Raw genomic sequence first — 22,715 nt, forward strand, 5'->3', positions numbered from 1 at the left:
GAGCTGAATTAGTCAAGTGCCTTCAGTGTCATTAGTCATTCTACCTCCAACTTTATATCCTTTGTTTTATATTTAATCATAATTATAAATTAGATATATTCTGATTTTGAAGGTTTGGGTACTTCTACCAAGACTGCCAGCTCTTGTTAAGTGACTGAACTAAGATTTTAACTTAGATCTATCAAAATCCAAAAGTCACTCTTTGTCCCCTGTGTCACACTATAAATTTATAAAATATGTATAATGTATTTTTAGATCACTCCCCTTTTTCTTCTCTGATCAAACATGTTGTGTTTAATTACATATATGAATATTTAAAACTATTTTAAACCAAATTAGGCAGAAATTAGAATTTATACCATAGAAAATTATATCAGTAAGGAAAAACAGTATAGTACATATGAGGCCTAAGAATTGCCCAATTATTCATTAATTTACTCATTTCTATGTTCAAATGCTTTCTCTGTGACCTGGATTCTATTAACATTTTTAACAAAGGAAAATGCCAGATTTTTAAATTATGATTTTGTTTATATTTCTGTCATGAAATATTATTTATGTGACATGAGAGGTTTGCTGGGTGCATGTCATTTATTAATTAAATGCTGAGTTATTTGTTTGACAAACTTAATGGCTACCTATAAAGTATGGTACTTTTGAATTTTAGATTTATAAACATGCACATATATACACATTAATGTGTGAAATTCAGGTAGGACATCACTAGCGGAATTGTGGGACTTAAGAAAATCTATTACATCACATACTGTCTCCTAATAAAATATCACATTGTAGAAGCAAATTGAATGATCACCAAGGAAGTACTTACAGGGAGCTATGTCAGATGCTCTGAGGGATCTAAACATATATCAGATAGAGCCTGTGCTTCTACAAAACACAGAATTCTATTAGAACAGCAAACATGTATATAATCAACTAGGATAAACTGTAACAAATGCTGTATTAAAAGTGAGTATGACATAGTTTGAGAACCAGGATGAAGGGACAATTGGTTAAGCCAGAATTGATGTTGTTTCCTGAGGCTGGTCAGGAAACAACGTAGTAGAGGAGATGGCATTTGCTCAGTACATTAGCACATGTGTAGAATTCAAGCAAGTGGAATTTAGGAGTCAAGAGATGTGGGTTTGAAGCTTGGGAAGAAATAGGGGAAACTAAATACAAATTCTAGTGCCTTCTATTTAAATGTTTTCTAATTTTGGATAGACTTTTAATATTATAATATCACTGTAATAAAAATTTATAGTATATTAAAAGCTTTCCATTATAATTTAGTGTCATCATTATTTTTCTCTGTGTGAAAATATTCCTTATAGACTCTTTAAAAGTTCATTAGACTTATTTTGTTACAATTCTCTATCTTCTCACATACTTAAAATTTGGTGACAGAATTTATGGTTTTCCCATAACTTCCCTTTATTTGATATTTTCAAAGGAGAGGCTAATCCTATCTAATAATAGCCAAACATAGTAATTGACTGTACCTTCACTACGCCTCCTATTGGCTAATCAGCAAGATATGCAAATTAACCACCAAAAAGATGGTGGCTAATTTGCATACTGCAGGCAGGGCGGGACAGCGCGAGCCGCCATCCAGGCCCCCGTGGGCGACCCCAGAAGCTGCTTGCCTGCCGCCCAGGACCCAATCCAGTCCCAGGCCGCAGACACCCCAGCCCCGCAAGCCCCAGGAGCCGCCTGCCTGCCGCCCGGGACCTTATCAGTCCCAGAAGCCACCAGATATGGCAGTAACTCTGTCAGTAAGCACTCTGAAAGTCAGTGGCATAAATGCACCAGTTAAAAGACAGATTATGAGGGTGGATCAAAAACAAAACCCACTTTAAATGTAAAGATACATATAGATTAAAAGTAAATTAATTAAGCTGCAGCCTGTTTCGCTCAGTGGATAGAGCATTAGCCCTTGAACTGAAGGGTCCCAGGTTAGATTCCAGTCGAGGGCATGTACCTCAGTTGCTGGCTTGATCCCCAGTCCCTATCAGAGCATGTGCAGGAGGCAAACAATCAATGTGTCTCTCCCTTTCCCTTCACTCTCTCTAAAATTCAATGGAAAAATATCCTTGGGTGAAGATTAACAAAAACAAAGTAAATGGATTAAGTAATATTAAAGAGATTATAAGAAAAATATATTCCACATTTTGTTAGTTGTATAATGGTTATGTTTAAATTATTACACCTAAGAAGTTGGGTGAAGGATACATATAATATGCTGTAGTATTTTATAGTTTTTTTTTACATGTATGAGATTATTTCAAATTAAAATATTAAAAAATTAAAAATTAATAAAATATTAATTGAAATGTATCTGCATTACATGAAAAAATCTCCTAATTGCTTCTAGCATGATTTATTAAATTGTGCTAAAATTTACAAGGGTTCAATTAAAAAATATCTTAATTCTAAATGATATAATAGAAAATATATAATAGTACAGTTATAAGCACTTATCTGAAAATAAAAATTTAAAGAAGTGAATTTAAAGAAGGGATTAGCCAAAGAAAATATATGCACAACCCATGGACATAGACAACAGTATGGTGATGGCCAGAGAGAAGTGGGGGGCAAGAGCTGGGTAGAGGGGGAAAAAGGGGGGAAATAGGGACATCTATATCTATAATAATAAAAGGGTAATATGCTAATTAGACTGGATGTCTTCTGGATGTCATTCAGTTCGTCCTTCCTGATGAAGCCATCCTTCCTGATGAAGTTGGGGCTGGAGGGAAGCCAGCCCAGGTCCCAGGTGCCTGCAGGCGGCCTGAGGCCTGAGGGCGGAGGAGGGAAACTGGGGTCCCAGGTGCCAGAGGGAAGCCGGTTCCAGCAGCCGGGGGAAGGAAGGCCTACTTTTGCATGAATTTTCGTGCATCGGGCCTCTAGTAATAATAAAAGGCTAATATGCAAATTGACTGAACGGCAGAATGGCTGGTTTCTATGATGCGCACTGGCCACGAGGGGGCAGACGCTCAATGCAGGAGCTGCCCCCTGGTGGTCAGTGCACTTCCATATGGGGACTGTCACTCAGCCAGAAGCTGGCTCATGGCTGGCCAGTGCAGAGGTGGTGGCAGGAGCCTCTCCCACGTCCGTGGGAGCACTAAGAATGTCCAACTAACAGTTTAGGCCCAATCCCTTGGAGGCCTAAGCCTTTAGTCAGACATCCCCCGAGGGCTCTCTGGCTGCCAGAAGGATGTCTGACTGCAAGCTTAGGCCTGATCCCCCAGGGAGTGGGCCTAACTCAACAGGTGGACATCCCCCAGGGGTCCTGGACTGCAAATGGGCGCAGGCCGGACTGAGGGATCCCTTCCCCCCACCCGAGTGCACTAATTTTTGTGCACCGGGCCTCTAGTCCTATATAATAAAAGGCTAATATGCAAATCTACCAAATGGTGGAATGACCAGCAGAACGACTGGTCGCTATGATGCGCACTGACCACCAGGGAGCAGACGCTCAACGCAGGAGCTGCCCCCAGCTGGCAGGCTCCTCTCCTCTCTTCTCCTCTCTTTAGCTAAGAGCTGGACAGCTGAGCTCTGGTTATTCTTCTGCCCTTCTTTTGAGGCTCTGTGATCTTGGCTAAATCAGTGAGCCTCAGCCCCTTCTTTCAAATGGGGATAATAATTCTTGCACTGAAACAGTCAAATGAGATAAGGTACAATCAATTCTCATTAGCAGTAGTTACTACAAACACTGAACTAGCTAATACAGAAAATTCTATAAAGTTACCACAAACACTGAGTTAGCTAATACTTCTCCATTGCTCCTAAGGGAAATACAGGGTTAGGTTCCTGTGAGCCTCTAGTCACAACACAACATTTTCATTGACTATCAGTACAAAAACCTAGTTTCATGTGTGTTTCAGTTTAAAGACACCTCATTTAATATATTGTTATTCATTACATTGAACTCACAGACACAGCAGTATAACTCATGATTAAACAAAGCTTATCTAATGTGTATTTTCTTTGTAAGGCACACTATTCTTGAGGGCTATTTTAAGCAGTGAAATCACAAAATGGAAAAAATATGAAAAATATGGTACTAAATAAACCACTAGAAGGACACTTGTTTATAGTTTGAGAGATGAAACAAGGCAGAATATCTATCCACCACTTCTGAGAACATGCACATCAGGTGACTCAAATTTTTTGCCTGTATATATCCACAACTGACCACAAAAATGCCACCAGTGTGGGTTTGGGGGTTGCAAATAAATTTAGGCAAGCACATTATGTATTTGCAAATACATAAACTGTGAATAATGCAGATCAATTATATATGAATGCATTAAGAGCAGTATAAATCACAGAATAATTTACAGAATAAAAGTTATTTGGGGTAACATTTAACTCAGATTGAATAACTTTATGTAAAGTTGATATTATCAATGTTAAGTTAATAAAGAAATAAATATGTTATTTGAAAGTGACCACAGGTTCTTAACTCAGTAAAGCTACAAAGACAATTATTGCAAATTCTTTGGCTCTTCAGCACTCACATTTAAAGCACAGTAGCAAGGACAATCACTACAATTTTATGTTTTGCATTTAGTGGTTAACATGGCTTTGTGACCTCCTTTCTGGAGGGAAAACATTCCCTATGTATTACCAAAATATTATGTTTTCAAATATGTGACATTCATATGGAAACATTTTGATCTTAAATAGTGGTGTAAATGCTGTTCTTGGATTTTTGGTACCATTTTATGTTGCAGACCAAGTACAAATTGACATTTTTCAAGCTGGTTTTGGTTAACTTCTTAATGTGGAAATTGGAACTTTCCAATGCAATGACCTCTGCAAAATACCACTATGCATTATTAGTATGTTATGCTGTTGACAGAAGTACAAATGGAAAACACACACATACTCATAGGAATTTCCTTGTAAAACTAAATGGAAATGACCTGGGTGGCCTAAAAGATCTATATGGAAGTTATTTTCCTATTTTAAGGTAAAATACTAAAGTTTGGAATATTCTTATTAGTAAATTCAGATTATGAGTATTTTTGTCCTTTGAAATAACCATATCTCCACTTAAAAATCAGGCTATTAATCAGGTAACCTGCTTGAGCATGTGTCCATGTCAGTGTGGCCATTTGGCAGCAGAGTCTCTTGGAAACTCCAATTAACCATGTAAATATATTTCATAGCATCACATCTCACTTTGTCAGACCCCTGCTGCCTTTATGTCATTAGCATAAATGCAGGTGCAAATAGCATTTATGTACTTTGATAGAAAGCAGTTGGAAACATTTCACTGTGGGCACAACACTTTACGATTGTATACATCTGTTCCAATAATGTATCCAGCCCCAGTGACATGAACACAAGGATGGAAACATCTGCCCGTGAGACCACTTGCCATATAGCAGATGCTTACATCTTTATTTAGGCAGATGGTTGCTGTGATGAGTTGAGCAGGAATAAAAGCAAAGAAGTTTGACAGGGTTATTTAGAATTTTATGCAAGCCAAAAATATAGGTTAGGCATTTTATGTTGGTAAAAGCCTAATACTACTAAGAATAGAAATTAATAAATCTAGTGATGTTTTTATAGAGTAAACAGATTGTTCTTATCTTTAAATTAATTGGCACAAAAATCCTAAAAATGTTTACCGAAATTCCAACATCCAACTTACACTAGGAACAGCCTTATAATTATTTTGGTTTTGATAAAATAATTTAAAATGATTTTGAATGCATGTTGATAATAGTTCTCTAAAAACAGTACTCTATTAAAAAAATAAAAACTATTGCAGTATTTACTATAGTACTCAGAGAATCTTATGATGATATTTCTTAAAATTGAGGGAAAAATTAAAATGTCAGTCATTGGTTTAAATATAATTTATGAGATATTTCATGAATATAAATTCAAATTATTAATATATCTGAAGCATTACATATTTATAAGCATTTTATTATTTAATCTGTAGTCTAATATTTCTCACTAGTAATATTTTAATTATAACTGACTTTTATTAGAATAAATTACCTTTATGAACTTTATTTTCAAGGCTGTCCTATGGATCTGCCATATCATATTTTCAAAAGAAAACAAACATGAAAGAAACAAAAAGTTACCAAAAGGAAGACATTTCCAGATTTTATTTTCTGTTGTCATTCACATACAGCAAAATATCAGAGAATCTCAAAAGACCTGGGATATTTGATTTCATCTAGTTCAGCAATTCTCAAAATTGTTTTTTGTTTCAGGACTTAAAAATTATTGAGGATCCCTAAAGAACCTTTGTCTATGTCAGTTATATCTATTGCTATTTACCATAATCTTACATGCAAACATGCAAATTGGTGTCACTCCGCTACACCCACCAGCCAATCAAAGCCACTATGCAAATTAACCCAACAAAGATGGTGGTTAATTTGCATACATAGGCGCCCAGTGGTCTGGGTCCCAGAAACATCATCGACACCCAGGTCATTCTGAGGTGGGCCCTGTGTGGGCCCTGAGCAGCCTAGGAAGGGCCTGAGCCAGGGGGCTACTGGGCAGGGCCAAGCCTGCGATTGGAGCCAAGGGGGCCCATGCCCAAGCCTAAAGCCTCGGCCAGAGGCTTTAGGCCTGGGCCAGGGCAGAGCCGGCCATTGGAGGGAGCTGGGAGCCTCTGCCCAAGACCAGAGGCTTTAGGCTTGGGCAGGGATGGAGCCGGTGATGGGTGGGAGCTGGGGGGCCCCTGCCCAGACCTAAGGCCTCTGGCCGAGGCTTTAGGCCTGTGCAGGGGCCCAGCCAGCGATTGGTGTGAACTACAGAGGAAACCACCTTTTCTGACCACTCATTGGCTAAGCTCCCTGTATGCCACTGGTAATATTCTTAGTAACTTGGGTAATAAGAATCCAAAAAGGTGATCTAGGGTTTTTCCACCTCACTCCTGGGGAAAAAAATGAAGGTCCGCTGCTGGAGAGCTAAGAAATGTCATATCCTGCCCTAGCCGGTTTGGCTCAGTGGATAATGCCTTGGCCTGCCCACCGCACAGTCTGGGTTCAATTCTGACCAAGGACATGTACCAAGGTTACAGGCTCCTCCCTGGCCGGGGCCCAGGTCAAGGCTCATGCAGGAGGCAACCAATCAAAGTGTTCCCCTCACTTTGATGTTTCTCTCTGTCTTTCTCTTTCTCTTCCACATTCTCTAAAAATCAATGGAAACATATCCTCAGGTGAGGATAAAAAAAAATAATGTCATATCCTATGAAAGACACATCTTGAAAATGCCTAAAGAAAGTTGTCATTTTTTCATGAAGGGACTGGAGTCCATGTTGATGAAAACACCTTGGTGGCTGTGGTGACTGGCAGTGGCTGCAGCAGCGGGGTGATGGGCCTGGTGCCTTCCCCTGATCAGCTGGTCGCCTCCCACAAAGGGAGGCCAGACTGTGGCTTAGGCCCGCTCCCCAAGGGGAGCAGGGAGCGGGCCTAAGCCATCAGTAGGACATCCCCTGAGGGCTCCCAGTATGTGAGAGGGGGAAGGCTGGGCTGAGAGACGCCCCCTCCCCTGTGCACGAATTTCGTGCACCGGGCCCCTAGTTGAGATTATAAACTGAAAGATATGTATTTGTGAATTCTTTTTTAAGATAATAAATGTATGTTAAGCTCATTAAAGCTTAACATAAATAGCATTTCATGTGAGTGGCTATTTTCTAAACCAAAAAATTAATGAGAAGACTGGCATTGACTTAGGTTTTTTGCAAATATCTTTAAAGTCTGGCTTCCTTGAAAATGATTGAAGTCTCATATCTAGTCCTGCATTCAGTATGTTGTTCCATGTTGTTTATGTTGAAATATTTTGGAAAAAAAAACAACTTTAGAGTTGCAGGGAAGGGAGTATTTTAATAGCCTTTTCAGATAATTGTGAATATTTTTCTTTGATACTACACCAAAACATGTTAGATAACTATAACTGTCTTCAATAGAGTCAGGTAATTCTTACAGTTTATTTGAAGCCATATCAATGTACTTATTGTCTTCTGTTACATTTTGGTCTGTCTTACACTTGAATGAGTCTTTTACCCATCCCTATAACATAAGACATAGGTCGTTTAGAAAACATTAGTTTTCTGAATTATGCAGATCTTCTATATATACAGCAGGTCCTCGAATAATGTCATTTCATTCAATGCCCCTTCATTATAATGTTGATGAGAAAAGAATCTATTCTAGCCTAGGCCACTGTCTGTGTGGAGTTGGCATGTTCTCCATGTGTCTGCATGGGTTTTCTCCGAGTGCTCTGGTTTCCTCCCTTGTCCCAAAGATGTGCTTGTGATGTTAGTTGGCATGTCCATTGTCCCAGTCTCTGTGAGTGTGAGTGTGGAGGTATGTGTTGGGGGAGGAGGGTGAGTGCACCCTTTGATGGAAAGGTGTCCTCCCCCAAGTTGGGTCCCACCTTGTACCCTGAGCTGCCAGGATAGGCTTCAGCCACCCAAGATTCTGAACCTGAATAAGCGGGTTGGACAAGAATTCTCTTACTTGTTTTTATTCTTTTTTTAATGTATATATAGCTCACATTTATTTCAGTGTTTAGTATTAGAAGTGTTTGGGGTCTTTATTTAGCAGTTTGGTGATGTTTTTGTGACAAGAAATATGCCATATTAATTTAACTCTTGTTTCTGTTAATTAACCTATGATAAAATCGGTTTTGTTATAAGTTGTTTCCCTTAAAGTTGCAGTTTCTGAGAACCTGCAGACAACATTCAGTGAGGATTTACTGTACATCATTTTATACAATATTATAAAAATCATATTGTTAATGTAACAACATTTTCATCTGAAAGATCTTTAAGTATTGGGAAGCTTCAAGCTCCTGGTGATGAACTCAAGTCTTTCAAAGCTCTAATTGCTGCTTGCTGGAATGATTTTCATCAGTGACAGTGGTTCCTTGTAGTGATAACCTTCATTCATTCACTTAGGAAAAAATGTCTGTCCAATACTTAAGTCTGAATATGTTCTCTCAACATGTCTGCCAGATGTTATTTCAAGTAAAAATGGTATTTCATGAAAAAAAGCAGCAGTTCAGCTTTGCAATGCAAACAATCGCACAAGGGCTTTTTCCTCAAGGCAGCCACCTTGCTTCAGTGTGCAGCGCAAGTGCCCTACGAGTGTGAACCACCAGCACTCAGAATTGTAAAAAGCATGTCAGGATCACAGTTTATTAAAATTTTGTGCCACCTTTTTGTTGTTCTACTGAGAGAGTGTGGCAGTAGAGAATATGACTGCTTGAACAGTTTACTGTCCCTGCCTTAATTCAGGCTAAGGTGCTAGAGCAGTTTTACCCAATTCTCCCATTTGTCCAATCAGTGCAACACCTACAAAGGTCAACCGAGTGGAAAAGGCAATGACATATTATTAGCATGAAAAGGGATTGTTGGGACCTTCCACAGGGTGTACAAACCACACTTTGAGAAACAATGATCCAGTGTCCTCCTCTCATGTTAAAGGGAGAAACTAAGGCCAATACGGGTCTTGTTCATATTCCTTCATAGTAGATGGAAAAACCAAAGCCTCCTCTGCTCTCTTTCTTATATGTAATGCAATTTGTCTTGTTTTCTCTGAGGACCTCTCCTAAAAAAGAAACATCCCCTACATCTAAATCATTGGCCACAGCACTGAATGGATAGAAGTTAACACATGAGGAATTTAGAATTTCTTTCAGCATTTTTTAACTTTTTCAATCAGTCCTAATGTTCATCAGTGACCTCAGTTTGGGAAGCAGGTAGTATACGTCAGCCTGTGCACTGAAGAGTCCTGGGTTCAATTCCAGTTGAGGGCACATGCCCGGGTTGCAGGCTTGATCCCCAGTAGGAGGCGTGCAAGAGGCAGTCAATCAATGACTCTCTCTCATCATTGATGTTTCTATCTCTCTCTCCCTCCCCCTTCCTCTCTGAATTCAGTAAAAATGTAAAATAAATAAAAAAAGAAAATATCTATGAAATTTATATTATTGCTAAAGTTATAATAGACCTTAAAGTAATTAATTTTCTTCATTTTTTCTCATTATAAAAAAACTACTTTGCCAGTACTAAAAAGTGTTAAATTTATTGTGTAATTGTTACTTTAAAAGAGTTCCATTTTGGTGTAAGTCTGATTTGTTCACCAGAAGCTCTACAAAAGAAGCCATTCATGTAACAAGCCTGGCTTGTAATGCCTTGGACATTGTGAAGGGAATCACTCTGTAAATTTCATTAACTACTTTCCTAGCAACTCTTCTGTACATTCCTGTTAGAACAAAACAAGCTCGTTCTCTCTTCTGATAGTTACACTCTCTGACTGGAAAAGGTTAGTCAAAATGATCTTTATTTTATCAACATAGAGATGAGTTATGTGGCACATATTAGAGGAGACTGACAAACAGATAAATTGCAGAACACCTTAGTAAGTTCATTGTGTTGGAATGGAAGGAGAACAGTTTGGTGCCAGACAGACCTGGATTCAAATCCACCTCTCACTTACCAGCTTTGTGCCCTTGCAAGAAATACTCAATTACTGCATCTATGGGCCAAAGATGTCAATATCAAGAGCTCATGGAGGATTAAGTGAGATAATAGGTTAAGCACCCAATCTGACTCTTGACAGAAGGATATTTAGCACTTCATAACAGAATTTAAGGGTTCAGGGCCTAAGGGAAAAATAGAATTTGATGTGTAGATGGGGAACATGTGCACTACCTTCAGTAAGTAACTTTATTCATGAAGAAATTACAGGAGATAGGGCCGTAGCTTGAAGAGAAAACAGAGTCCAAGGACTCTTAATTGTTGTTTTGGTTTTTATTTACTTATTTTTTGTTGTTGTTCAGCAAAAACAAAGGAAAAAGCAAGACAGTACTGTTGAACGTTAATAGTTCACTCATTTAGTAACTAACATGTTGTGTGACTGCCATGTACTGAACACTGGTCTAGGGACCAAGATCCTGGCAGTGAACAAAACAAGCCGCTGCTTTCTTGGAGTTTACATTCTAGTGGAAGGAAGACAGGTTAATATAATCCTATCTAATAAAAGAGAAACATGGTAATTAGCGTATGACCGCTACCCTTCCCATTGGCTAATCAGGGCAATATGCAAATTAACTGCCAGCCAAGATGGCAGCCGGCAGCCAGGCAGCTTGAAACTAATATGAGGCTTGCTTGCTTCAGTGACGGAGGAAACCAACGTTCCCCGCCTGCCTTTCTGGCCTCTGAGCCTGCAGTTTGAAACATTGTAATAAATATAGAAGCTAAACAAAACCCCAGAAACCTGCTTTAAGCGAGCCGGGATCTCAGAGCTGGAGTTATACATGGTTTCGATTATAGAACCCAAACAAACCAGATACCTGCTTTCAGCAGTGGAGGCCTCAGAGCTGGAGCCAGAGCTAAAGCTGGCCCAGAATAAAAAAGAAAAAGAAAAAGAGGACAGGTGGGAGCTTCAGTCACCCGCCAGCCTGAAAAGAGCCCTCAGCCCCTCACCCAGACTGGCCAGGCACCCCAGTGGAGACCCCCACCCTGAAGGGTGTGTGACCAGCTGCAAACAGCCATCATCCCCTCACCCAGGCTGGCCAGGCACCCCAGTGGGGACCCCCCACCCTGGTCCAGGACACCCTTCAGGGCAAACCAGCCAGCCCCACCCATGCACCAGGCCTCTATCCTATATAGTAAAAGGGTAATATGCCTCCCAGCACCGGGATCAGCAGAGCCGCGAGGCCTCCCGGCACCCAGATCAGAGGAGCCGAGAGGCCTCCCGGCACCGGGATCAGCATGACAGGGGGCAGCGCCCAAACCCCCTGATCGCCCTGCGGCCCTGTGTGTGACAGGGGGCGGGGCCACAACTTCCCTATCCGCCCTGCTCTGTTCGTGACAGGGGAAGGCTCCCCAACCTCCTGATCAGCCCTGCTCTGTGCCTGATACGGGAGAGCTCCCCAACCCCCTGATTGCCCTGCGGCTCTGTGTGTGACAGGGTGCGGCGCCCCAACCCCCTGATCGGCCCTGCTCTGTGGGTGACAGGGTAGAGCCATAACCTCCCCATCAGCCCTGCCCTGAGTGTGAGCGTGGCGGCGCCCCAACCCCCTGATCGGCCCTGCTCTGTGCGTGACAGGGGGGAGCTCCCCAACTCCCAATCGACCCTGCTCTGTGCGTGACAGGGTAAGGAGCCCCAACCCCCCTGATGGGCCCTGCTCTGTGCGTGACAGGGGGCAGTGCCCCAACCCCCTGATCAACCCTGCTCTGTGCATGACAGGGTAAGGAGCCCCAACCCCCCTGATGGGCCCTGCTCTATGCGTGGCAGGGGGCAGCGCCCCAACCCCCTGATTGGCCCTGCTCTGCGTGACGGGGTGGCGCCGCAACCTCCCCATCGACCCTGCCTTGAGTGTGACAGGGGGCGGTGCCCCAACCCCCCAATCGGCCCTACCCTGAGCGTGGCCGAGGGTGGCATCGCAACCTCCGATCCGCCCTGCTCTGTGCATGACAGGGGGCGGCGCCCCAACTCCCCAATCAGCCCTGCTCTGAGCCCGACCAGGGGCTGCACCTAGGGATTGGGCCTGCCCTCTGCCACCCGGGAGCAGGCCTAAGCCAGCAGGTCGTTATCTCCCAAGGGGTCCCAGACTGCGAGAGGGCACAGTCCAGGCTGAGGAACCCCCCTTCCCCCCCAGTGCACAAATTTTTGTGCACCTGGCCTCTAGTCTCATTATAAAGGCAAGTGCTGTGAAGGACAGTTAAAGCAGAGAAAGGAAACAGCCAGTGATTGCATGGGGCTGAGCAGCTGCTTTAAATAGGTTGGTCAAGGATGGCCTCCCTAATCTGTGGAGCTCACCAAGGGTGTGGGACCCCTGAGGCAGCACAAGGGGCCTGGAGAGAAGTATGGAGTGCAGAACAGGGTTGGAAATGCTCCATTTTCTTATTCTAATATGCACTTTTTTTTTCACATGAAAAATATTTCAGGACTTGAGGTGGATGAGTTATCTACTTAGAGAGAGAGAGTGCTTTTCCCTTCTATCCCTCCACCCCAGAAAAGGTAAAGTTATTTGTGTTGTATAATTAAAGAGGAGAGTTTAGAAGTGAAAGGAAGGGATGGTGAATGAGCTCCTACCAGATGACCTCTTTTCTCCATGAGGTCTTAGATCAGCCGTGGGCAAACTACGGCCCGCGGGCCGGACCTGGCCCGTTTGAAATGAATAAAACTAAAAAAAAAAAGACCGTACCCTTTTATGTAATGATGTTTACTTTGAATTTATATTAGTTCACACAAACACTCCATCCATGCTTTTGTTCCGGCCCTCCGGTCCAGTTTAAGAACCCATTGTGGCCCTCGAGTCAAAAAGTTTGCCCACCCCTGTCTTAGATCCTTCAGGCTGCTATACTAAAGTACCATAGCCTGACTGTCCAACAAACAACAGAAATTTCTCTCTTACATTTCTGGAGGCTGAAAGCCCAAGAGAAGGGTGCCAGCATGTCAGGTTCTGGTGAGAGCCCTCTTCTGGGTTGCAGACTACTGAATTCCTGCTGTGTCCTCACATGGCAGGAAGAGGGCAAGAGAGCTCTCTGGGGACCTTTTATAAGGACACTAATCCCAGTCATGAAGGCTCCATCCTCATGACCTAATTACCTTCCAAAGGAGCCACATCCTCATACCATTACATTGGGAGTTTTGGATTCAACATATGAATTTGGAGGATTTGGGGGGACACAAATGTTCAGTCCATTGCAAGGTTCATGCCCAAAATTGTTGGCAAGAGAGAAGAGAACTCTGGGGGGAAGATGGGAAGAGGGAGAGTGCTTCAGAAAAGCAATGGGAGCCAAAACCGGTTTGGCTCAGTGGATAGAGCATCGGCCTGCGGACTGAAAGGTCCCAGGTTCGATTCCGGTCAAGGGCATGTACCTTGGTTGCGGACACATCCCCAGTGGGGAGTGTGCAGGAGGCAGCTGGTCGATGTTTCTCTCTCATCGATGTTTCTAACTCTCTATCTCTCTCCTTTCCTCTCTGTAAAAACTCAATAAAATATATAAAAATAAAACAAAAGCAATGGGAGAGACCTAAGCCAGCCCCAGTGACAAACTGAAGGGAGTCTGTAGGGATGAGATACAGATGATAGCATAGGTCTGCAGTTTGAAACTGAAACCTTAAATGTACAAGTTGTCCAGTGTTCACAGTGGTTGGCTTTCTCTCGCACCAACAGTGGGGGTGGAGGGCAGTGTGACCAGTTGGGGTAGGTGTGTAGGAAGACAGCAGTGGGGTGAGCTCGCGGTATGCTTGCTGGGAGTGTCCGTGGGTGGTCAGCCACGAAGCCCACTCCAGAACCAGGAATACCTACCTACCTAAGTACACACACATCCAAATGTGAAGAGCCCCAAGGAAAAGAGAACTTAGGTGGATTGTATAATCCCTCCATCTCTTCAAGGAAAATGGAGAGTTAACTCTTACATATTCCTAACCTGTAGATGAGAGTAAACATTTCCTAGGTTTTGTAGTTGTCATGCAAAGAACAATACAGATGTTGGAGGAGAAGCTGGGAAGAATTTTATAAAAGGACTCCTAAGTAGTCCCACAGCTTTTAAACTCAGAGACTTCGCTCTTTGTTGTCGCTCATGTCAGCATCTGACTGCATTAGCTGTACCTCCAAACCTGTATATACTAGTTCACTCACATACAGATCTGCTCTTCTCCCCAGAGGTAACTACTGCAAGTCCAGTTACCTTAGTTCCAGTCAGTGCCTGGGGATTCATTTGCTTTCTTTTTTATTGTTGTTTACTGTCTTCAAAGTCTCAGTATTGTAGGTGTTCTCTCTATGTTAAGGTGTGCCTTGATTAAAGAAATATGCCCTGGCCGGTTTGGTTCAGTGGATAGAGTGTCAGCCTGGGGACTGAAGGGTCCCAGGTTCGATTCCTGTCAGGGGCATGTACCCAGTGGGGGGTGTGCAGGAGGCAGCTGATCGGTGTTTCTCTCATCGATGTTTCTGGCTCTCTATCCCTCTCCCTTCCTCTCTGTAAAAAATCAATAAAATATTTTTTTAAGAGAAAAAGAAAAGAAATAAGCAAAAGGGACCTGGAGAGTATTATGCTAAGTGAAATAAGCCAGTCAGAGAAAAACAAGTATCACATGATCTCACTCATATGTGGAATCTAATGAACAAAATAAAAATAAACTAACACAGTAGATCCAGAGACATAGAAGCATGGCACAAATTGAAGAATCTCAGAGGAGGGAGGAGGAAGGGCAGAAGAGATTAACCACAGAATTTATATGAATATATGCTTAGCCCAGGGACACAGACAATAGTGCATGAAGGCCTGGGAGGGAGCGGGAGCAGGGTGGAGGAAGCCAATAGTGGGAGAGGGGGGAAGGGACATCTGTAATACTTTCAACAATAAAGATAAATTTTTAAAAATAAATAATAGTAAAAAAAAAAATATCAAGCAGGAGTTTTAGGGACTAATTATAGACATAAAGGAATATATGGTCCTGTGCATTGGTACTTATAAATCATGAACTCTTTGACAAAAAAAGCTGACGCATAGAAAAACTTACAGCAAAAAAAAAGAAAAAAGTTATAAATAACTGTGAGTTGCAGATAAATCAGAAGTGAAAATAAAACATGTGAACCTATACTATAAAGCAGAGGAACAATTCCATTTCCCCTCCTTACTAGGAAATGCCATTCTGTACATATAAAGTAATCTCTTCTGGCCACTGACTTGTTCCCAGGTGTGATTGACAGGTAAGCATCTTCTCACATCATCCAGACCTTATGGGGCATGTGTCTAAACTGCCTTTATCTAGCCCTTTTCCCCATTGATTTGTGGGGAATCAATGATTTGGAGAGTGTCAAACTGTAGCTTTTGGCAAAGCTGTATAAATGGTATGCCTATATTATCTAATCTCCCCTTTACTCCTTTCCTGTTAATAATAACCAAGTTATTAATGTTATTAATACTTTTTGGCAAGAGGAAGTGGAAAATTAATGTCTCCTGAGCATCTCATGTGTGCTAAGCACCACTCTGGCACCTTCATGGAGCCTTTTTTCTTTTATTTGTCTAAAGTTTCATGGGGCCTCTTTTTCATTTAATCCTGATAGACCTTTGTAGCCAGAAACTATTAGTATGCCCATTTAGTAATTGAGGACACAGGCTCAGAGAGTAACTTTCACAAGCCACAAGACAGAACCAGGAGTTAAAACCACCTCTGTATAAACCCCCAAATCCATGATCTTTCCACTAGAGACAATTGTGGTGGCCATAACCATGTGTAATAGCTTACAGTCTGCATGTAGAGGTGGAAAGTGCCTTTTGAGTCAAACGGGCCAAGGCTTAAGTTCCAGCTTTGAAATCTTTATCTGTACATGTAGCAGTAATTCCCACTTTAGATTATTGTGGGGATGAAATGATAATGCATGTAAAGTATTTGCATAGTACCTGATACAAAATATTCCTTATCATTAGAATAATGTTTAAGAAACAGTATTGATAAGTGCTAGGAAATTCAGAAGCTCTGGGGCTCAGAGAATGAGAGTTCTTTTTTCTGCTAAGCTAGGCTATGAATTAACTTTAGCAAGGCAGCTCTCAAAGGCCTGTGCTGAATGGAAGGTGTTTGGACATCAGGTGTTCTTACAGGAGGGAAGGAGAAGGAGTCGGGTAAGAGCATAGTTCAGCAAGCAAGGCATGTGCCAAGGAGAATGGAGAAAACTAGGTTTGGAATACAAGATATCTAACTGGGAATGTGCTTATTTCCTTTGTAGAGTGTCAGGTTTCCTGAAATTTGGGTCCTGGATATAAGGACTCTAGGAGGTCTTAGCGCTACGGATATGTGGAGTAGAAGTGGTATGTATTTGGCATCCTGGGTCCTTAGAAGCAAAATAATACTTGTGCCTGTGCCGGCATGTTTTACAGTGCACTCTACAGTCAGTGCTCAGTAGCCTCCTGATGACTCTTGCTGCGGAGCCCAGACAGTACCTTTGCAGAGGTGGGGGGCGGGGGGGGGGGGGGGGGCCAACAGCTAAATGTGTTTTTCAATAAAATTAAGCTGAGCTCCGCTATATTATGAGGCATTTCTTTTATCTCAAATGTCTCCAGGGTTTAACCAAAGCCCATCCTGGGAACAGTTTGAACCCCAACTGGAATTTGTTATTTGAAAGCCAAGTGGGAGGGGAAAAAGAGATGCCAACAAATGAATTGAAAATAGGGTTTTTCAGTTTAACAAAGTTAAAGCCTAAACAACACCTAAAAATTTGGCTCTTTAAGTAGCTAACACTTGGCAGTACTTTTGTTCTGCTCCTGGATCATGGAGCCTGTTTCTAGAGCAGGGACACCCCTCTCTTTCTGTGCCTGCTCCCTACTCCATGCATAGCATAGGCCTGTGGCCCTAACACATGGAATCATGGAGTTGTGCCCACACCGACAAAGGGGCAAGCAGGAACAACTTTGTTCAGAAGCAACAAAGGAGGTTTTGGTTCTGTCCATGGAAATCAGGAAGTGAGTTGTTTGCAGCTGTCTAGACTCTAGATTCTAGAGCAGTGGTTCTCAACCTGTGGGTCGCGACCCCTTTGGCGGTCGAAGGACCCTATCACAGGGGTCGCCTAAGACCATCCTGCATATCAGATATTTACATTACGATCCATAACAGTAGCAACATTACAGTTATGAAGTAGCAACGAAAATAATTTTATGGTTGGGTCACAACATGAGGAACTGTATTTAAAGGGCCAGAAGGTTGAGAACCACTATTCTAGAGCGCTACCTGCCCCAGGAACTGGTCTGTTAATATTATCTGTGCCAGCTGCGTTGTGGCAGTTGGATTAAGCTGGTTCAGAGGTTGGCGCTTAGTACTGTTGAGCCCTCACTCTTCCCTCTGCTGCCTCTAACATGCAGCCCGTCTCCATTAGGCCAGTTCTTTGGAAGCAATGGAGGGAGAGGAGGACACACAGTGCATTTTCCCAAACAAATATCTGACAGCCATACTGGGTTTGTCAGACTCCTATGGACAATAAATGGCAAATTCAACTTTAAAAATCTGCTTTTACCTTAAGAAATGATTAACGTTTCATAAGTTCTCTCTAATAAGTGGACTTTGAGAATCATTTAAAAGTGATTGAAGTTTTGGGATTTGACAAGCCATTTTTATATCAAAAAAAAATTTTTCCTAAATGTTCAGAGATAATGTTATATTTTGGATTTAATTAAGGCAACTTCTATGTAATTTTTCTCCTTTTAAGGGGAGAATGAAGGGGAGGAAGGTTATTGCTTTCAAATTGGAATGGACAGATCTGGTTGTGTGAACTTTGGCACATTATTTAACTTCCTCAAGACTTATTTTTCTTAATCTATATAAGGGGAACAATAATATTTATTTGCAAGGTTTACTTGAGGGATCAATTAAAAGACCTAGCACAGATTCTAGACCAGCTGTGGGCAAACTACAGCCTGCGGGCCGGATCCGGCCCGTTTGAAATGAATAAAACTAAAAGAAAAAAAAGACCGTATCCTTTTATGTAATGATGTTTACTTTGAATTTATATTAGTTCACACAAACACTCCATCCATGCTTTTGTTCTGGCCCTCCGGTCCAGTTTAAGAACCCATTGTGGCCCTCAAGTCAAAAAGTTTGCCCACCCCTGTTCTAGACCATAATAAGGACTCAATATCTATTAGTTGACTTTTAAATCCACAGTTAGGTCAGTTTCTGTAAATGTCACTTTTCAAAATAGTTATTTTTAATATGCTTAACATATTATAAAACAGCTTACATTTAGAATCCTAATATTAAGGATTCATGTTGTAAAATTGTGCAAAATTAATTTTACTGAGTGAGCCTTTTATGTTTTCAGTTAATAAAAGTCCATGTTTAGAGCCCGAGAGTCCTGTGAGTCTCTTAAACTGTGTTATGGGTAATTTTGCAGATTTCCAGAAATTATGAATGTCAGTGGGAATTTCTACCTCTCGTTATTTAGAGCACAGCTCGATGAGATCTGTAATTAGTAGGTAACAGGTGAGGGTATTTTGGTCACCATCTGTGAAAGGTCTTGAAAGTGGGTAATGGAATAAACCACTCTTGTAGCTACATTGCAAAGAAAGACTGCCTGCAGTCATGGAATCTTGGAATTTTAGAGTTTTAAAAACTTACAGCTACTTTCAACTTCTCTAAAAACTCCTGTTCAAACTACTTTAAAAATAAAAAAATAAAAACAGTCTGTAGTATTGTAGTGTAACTGACTTTTATTGAAAATTGCTTTGTTTTATCCTAAAGAACCAAATGTTTGGAGGAACAGCTCTAATTGTCCTTGGAAGTGCTTACCTTTTGGGGGTAATTATGCACTGTCAGATGTTAGATCAGTTTTCTTATCACTAGCAATTCTTATGATTAAGCAGACAAGGAAAAAAAAAACATGAGCTACTCTTGTATGTAATCTAGACAGTCATTTATTCATACACACACTTACCCATATGAATATCCTACAACAGTGATTTTTCAACCTTTTTCATCTCATGGCACACACAAACGAAATACTAAAATTCTGAATGTATTTTTTTACCAATCTGACAAAATATAGGTATAATTTTTATTTTATTTTATATTTTTATTGATTTTTTACAGAGAGGAGGGGAGAGGGATAGAGAGTTAGAAACATCGATGAGAGAGAAACATTGACCAGCTGCCTCCTGCACACCTCCTACTGGGGATGTGCCCGCAACCAAGGTATATGCCCTTGACTGGAATCGAACCTGGGACCCTTCAGTCCGCAGGCCAACGCTCTATCCACCAAGCCAAACCGGTTTTGGCAAAGTAGGTATAATTTTTATTCATTCACACTAGATGGCTATTTTGTGTTGTCTGTTGTCATTTTTTTTTATTTGACAATCTAGGGGAAAAGAGGTTAATGCCCCAGACTAAATAGGCAGGTATTGTTGCATGTTTGAAAAATTCTTGTGGCACACTAGTTGAAAAGTACTGTCCTAAAAGATACCCTTTTGAAAAACAGATTCAAATAGGGAAACTTTCATTTTCCTTTCATTCATTCAACAAATATTTAAGCACCTTCTGTATGCCAGGCATAGAGAGCACTCAAGGAAAATAAGCACCTGCCTCATCCTTACCTCTTAGCTCCCTACAGCCCCAACCTCAAAGGCCACCATAATATTAGTTTATTTTGTTTCTTTTCAGAAATATCCTGTGCATATACAGGAATATATTTGTGTGTATCTCACTATATTTTTAAATTCAAACTATAGCATACTATAAATCTCACATCTTAGAGTATAGTCCATATCAGTCTAACTCATTTTCTTTTTCCTGCTGCATGGTATTACACTGTATGGTTGGATGATCATTCTGTTAGTACCCTTTGCTAGACATTTAACTAACTCCTAAGGGTTTTCCATTTGTTTTTCTTCTGTTTTTGTGGCTTTGTCCTCCTTCTCTTGCCTTGCATGTCTTCTAATGCATCAGTTTCACTCCCTAGCACTTCATCCTAATGATTCTGGGAAATGAGACTCAGCACACTCATGGAGACCCTCACCCTTGTATGTGCTTCCTACAGTTCCAGGTAAACTTGAGTAAGTTAAATTTACCCAATAGACCCTTATCTTTTTACCCCACAGATTTCTTGTGATCAGCTTATGGTCACTGATCATGAAGCCAGCTGGTAAACTTGTCTACCCCAGTATCCACTTCTTTAAATGGCAGGTAACTTGAGCAGTCAAGTGAGGTGATATCGCTTATGCTTTGATGTATTATTGTCACATATTATTTCTTTTCTTTTTTTTCAAATATATTTTATTGATTTTTTTTTTACAGAGAGGAAGGGAGAGGGATAGAGAGTTAGAAACATCGATGAGAGAGAAACATCCATCAGCTGCCTCCTGCACACTCCCTACTGGGGATGTGCCCGCAACCAAGGTACATGTCCTTGACCGGAATCGAACCTGGAACTCTTCAGTCCGCAGGCTGACGCTCTATATACTGAGCCAAACCGGTTAGGGCGTCACATATTATTTCAAGAGGATTTATGACTGAGGACAAAGTAGCCTTTCTTCCAGCTCTTCTTGCTGTAAATATTTTGTGCTCAATCAATTAAGAGTATGAACTAGAGCCCTGGCCGGTGTGTGCGTGGTGGTTAGACTATCGTCCTGTGCACTGAAGGGTTGCGGGTGTGATTCCTGGTCAGGGCACATTACCAGATTGTAGGTTCGCTATCTGGTCGTGGTGTGTGGGTGAGGCAACGGACTGATATTGCTCTCTCTCCCTTTCTTGAATCAATGAAGAAACATTTCCTGGGGTGAGGATTTTTTTAAAAAAAAAAAGAGTATAAACTAGATATAAGTGACCCAATGTTTTCTCTTCCTTCCTCACCCTGGATCTGTTCTGTAGACCATTATCATTTGTTAATGCAGTTATTTAACCAAAAGCTATCAATAATTCAAAGCTTTCTGCAAAGCCTCACAATTCAAATTTAATATATTTATTTACAACTTCAGTACTTCTTCCAAAAAGATGAGATAAGCTTAAAATGAAAGACATTTAACTTTAAAGGCTATGAAAATAAATTTACAAAATAAATAACCTATAGAGGAAGAAGGAGCAAATGTAGCACCTCCATTTAGGTGACTATTGCCAAGTGGTCTTGACCAAGCACTTTACCCATGAACTTTGTGGTAGCAAAGCTAAATAGGAAAACAACAGATTATATAATTCTTCTGTGTCGGTTTTCCAGACCATAGCACTAGTGATTTTCCTTCTTATTCTAATGAGAACTGCCATTTGAAACATGTTTTAACCTACTCTGTCTTCCCCAAACACTGATTACTTTCTAAAATAAGTTGGTCAGAATACATTTCTTATTCCTGTTAGGGTACAATGTGTTTATGCATTCTACTATTTTTTTAAATGTGAAAGTATAAACTTCAAAACATGTTATGCTCCAGAGGTTTTAGAAAGGGGATTATGGGCCTTTAATAGCCAACCACTAGAATAATGTAGGTACCCAGTGAGTTGGAGTGAAATGTGCCTAAAGTGAGGTACTTAGAAATGGGAAACTTCTCTGCAGCCAGGCCTTACTACCTCGAGGCTTCAGGAATAAAATAGGTAATATAATACTTAGAAGCAGTGCATCAAAATGTTTCTGGAATTGTTTTCTTAGAGTAGCTGTAAAATTGGTCTCTAATCATAATAAAGCCAGGGAGTGTGGGTGCTACTCTGTCAGGGCCCTAGGAGGTGCTTTTGTGTGATTTTGTGTGTTTTTTATGTTGTCCTATCTCTTTACCTATCACTTTGTATCGTTTTCTTTTCCCTCAACATTTTTAAGGTGTCGCATCAACTTTTTTAATACTGGCAATTTAATTGCAAAAGCACACGTAAACAGTTTGGAAGGTGTGAGAAGGAATTCACGAGTCACACGGGGAAACAGCAACAAAGCTGGCATTCAGTCTGAACGCCTTCGCTGTGCAACACAACCACACTACCAAGGGGTCAAATGGTGTGTCCTGAAATTGAGTGAAAAAATGAGTGCTACAAGAAACATTTGTTTCATACTGAAGATACAGAGGAAAATATCAAGATGAATTAAATATCAGCTTTACCCTCGCAAAGCTTAACTTTTATAGGGACAACCAGACATGTATATAAAATAAGTAAAATACACAGCAGAACAGACCAGAGGGAAGACCAGTAGCAGGACTGCAGCTCAGATCAGGACAGGAGCTGGGTTTGCACTGGCCTGTAAAGACGAATCAGAGT

At 41.1% G+C, this 22,715-nt stretch overlaps 1 protein-coding gene across 3 annotated transcripts in view; it reads left to right on the forward strand.

Annotated features, from left to right (window-relative positions):
• ZNF438 (zinc finger protein 438) overlaps positions 1-22,715 on the forward strand; it is a 228,261-nt gene that overhangs the window by 201,132 nt on the left and 4,414 nt on the right. The window lies entirely within an intron of this gene.

Source organism: Myotis myotis, unplaced genomic scaffold (genome assembly GCF_014108235.1).
Source record: "Myotis myotis isolate mMyoMyo1 unplaced genomic scaffold, mMyoMyo1.p scaffold_m19_p_1, whole genome shotgun sequence".
In the NCBI taxonomy this organism is placed as follows: Eukaryota; Metazoa; Chordata; class Mammalia; order Chiroptera; family Vespertilionidae; genus Myotis; species Myotis myotis.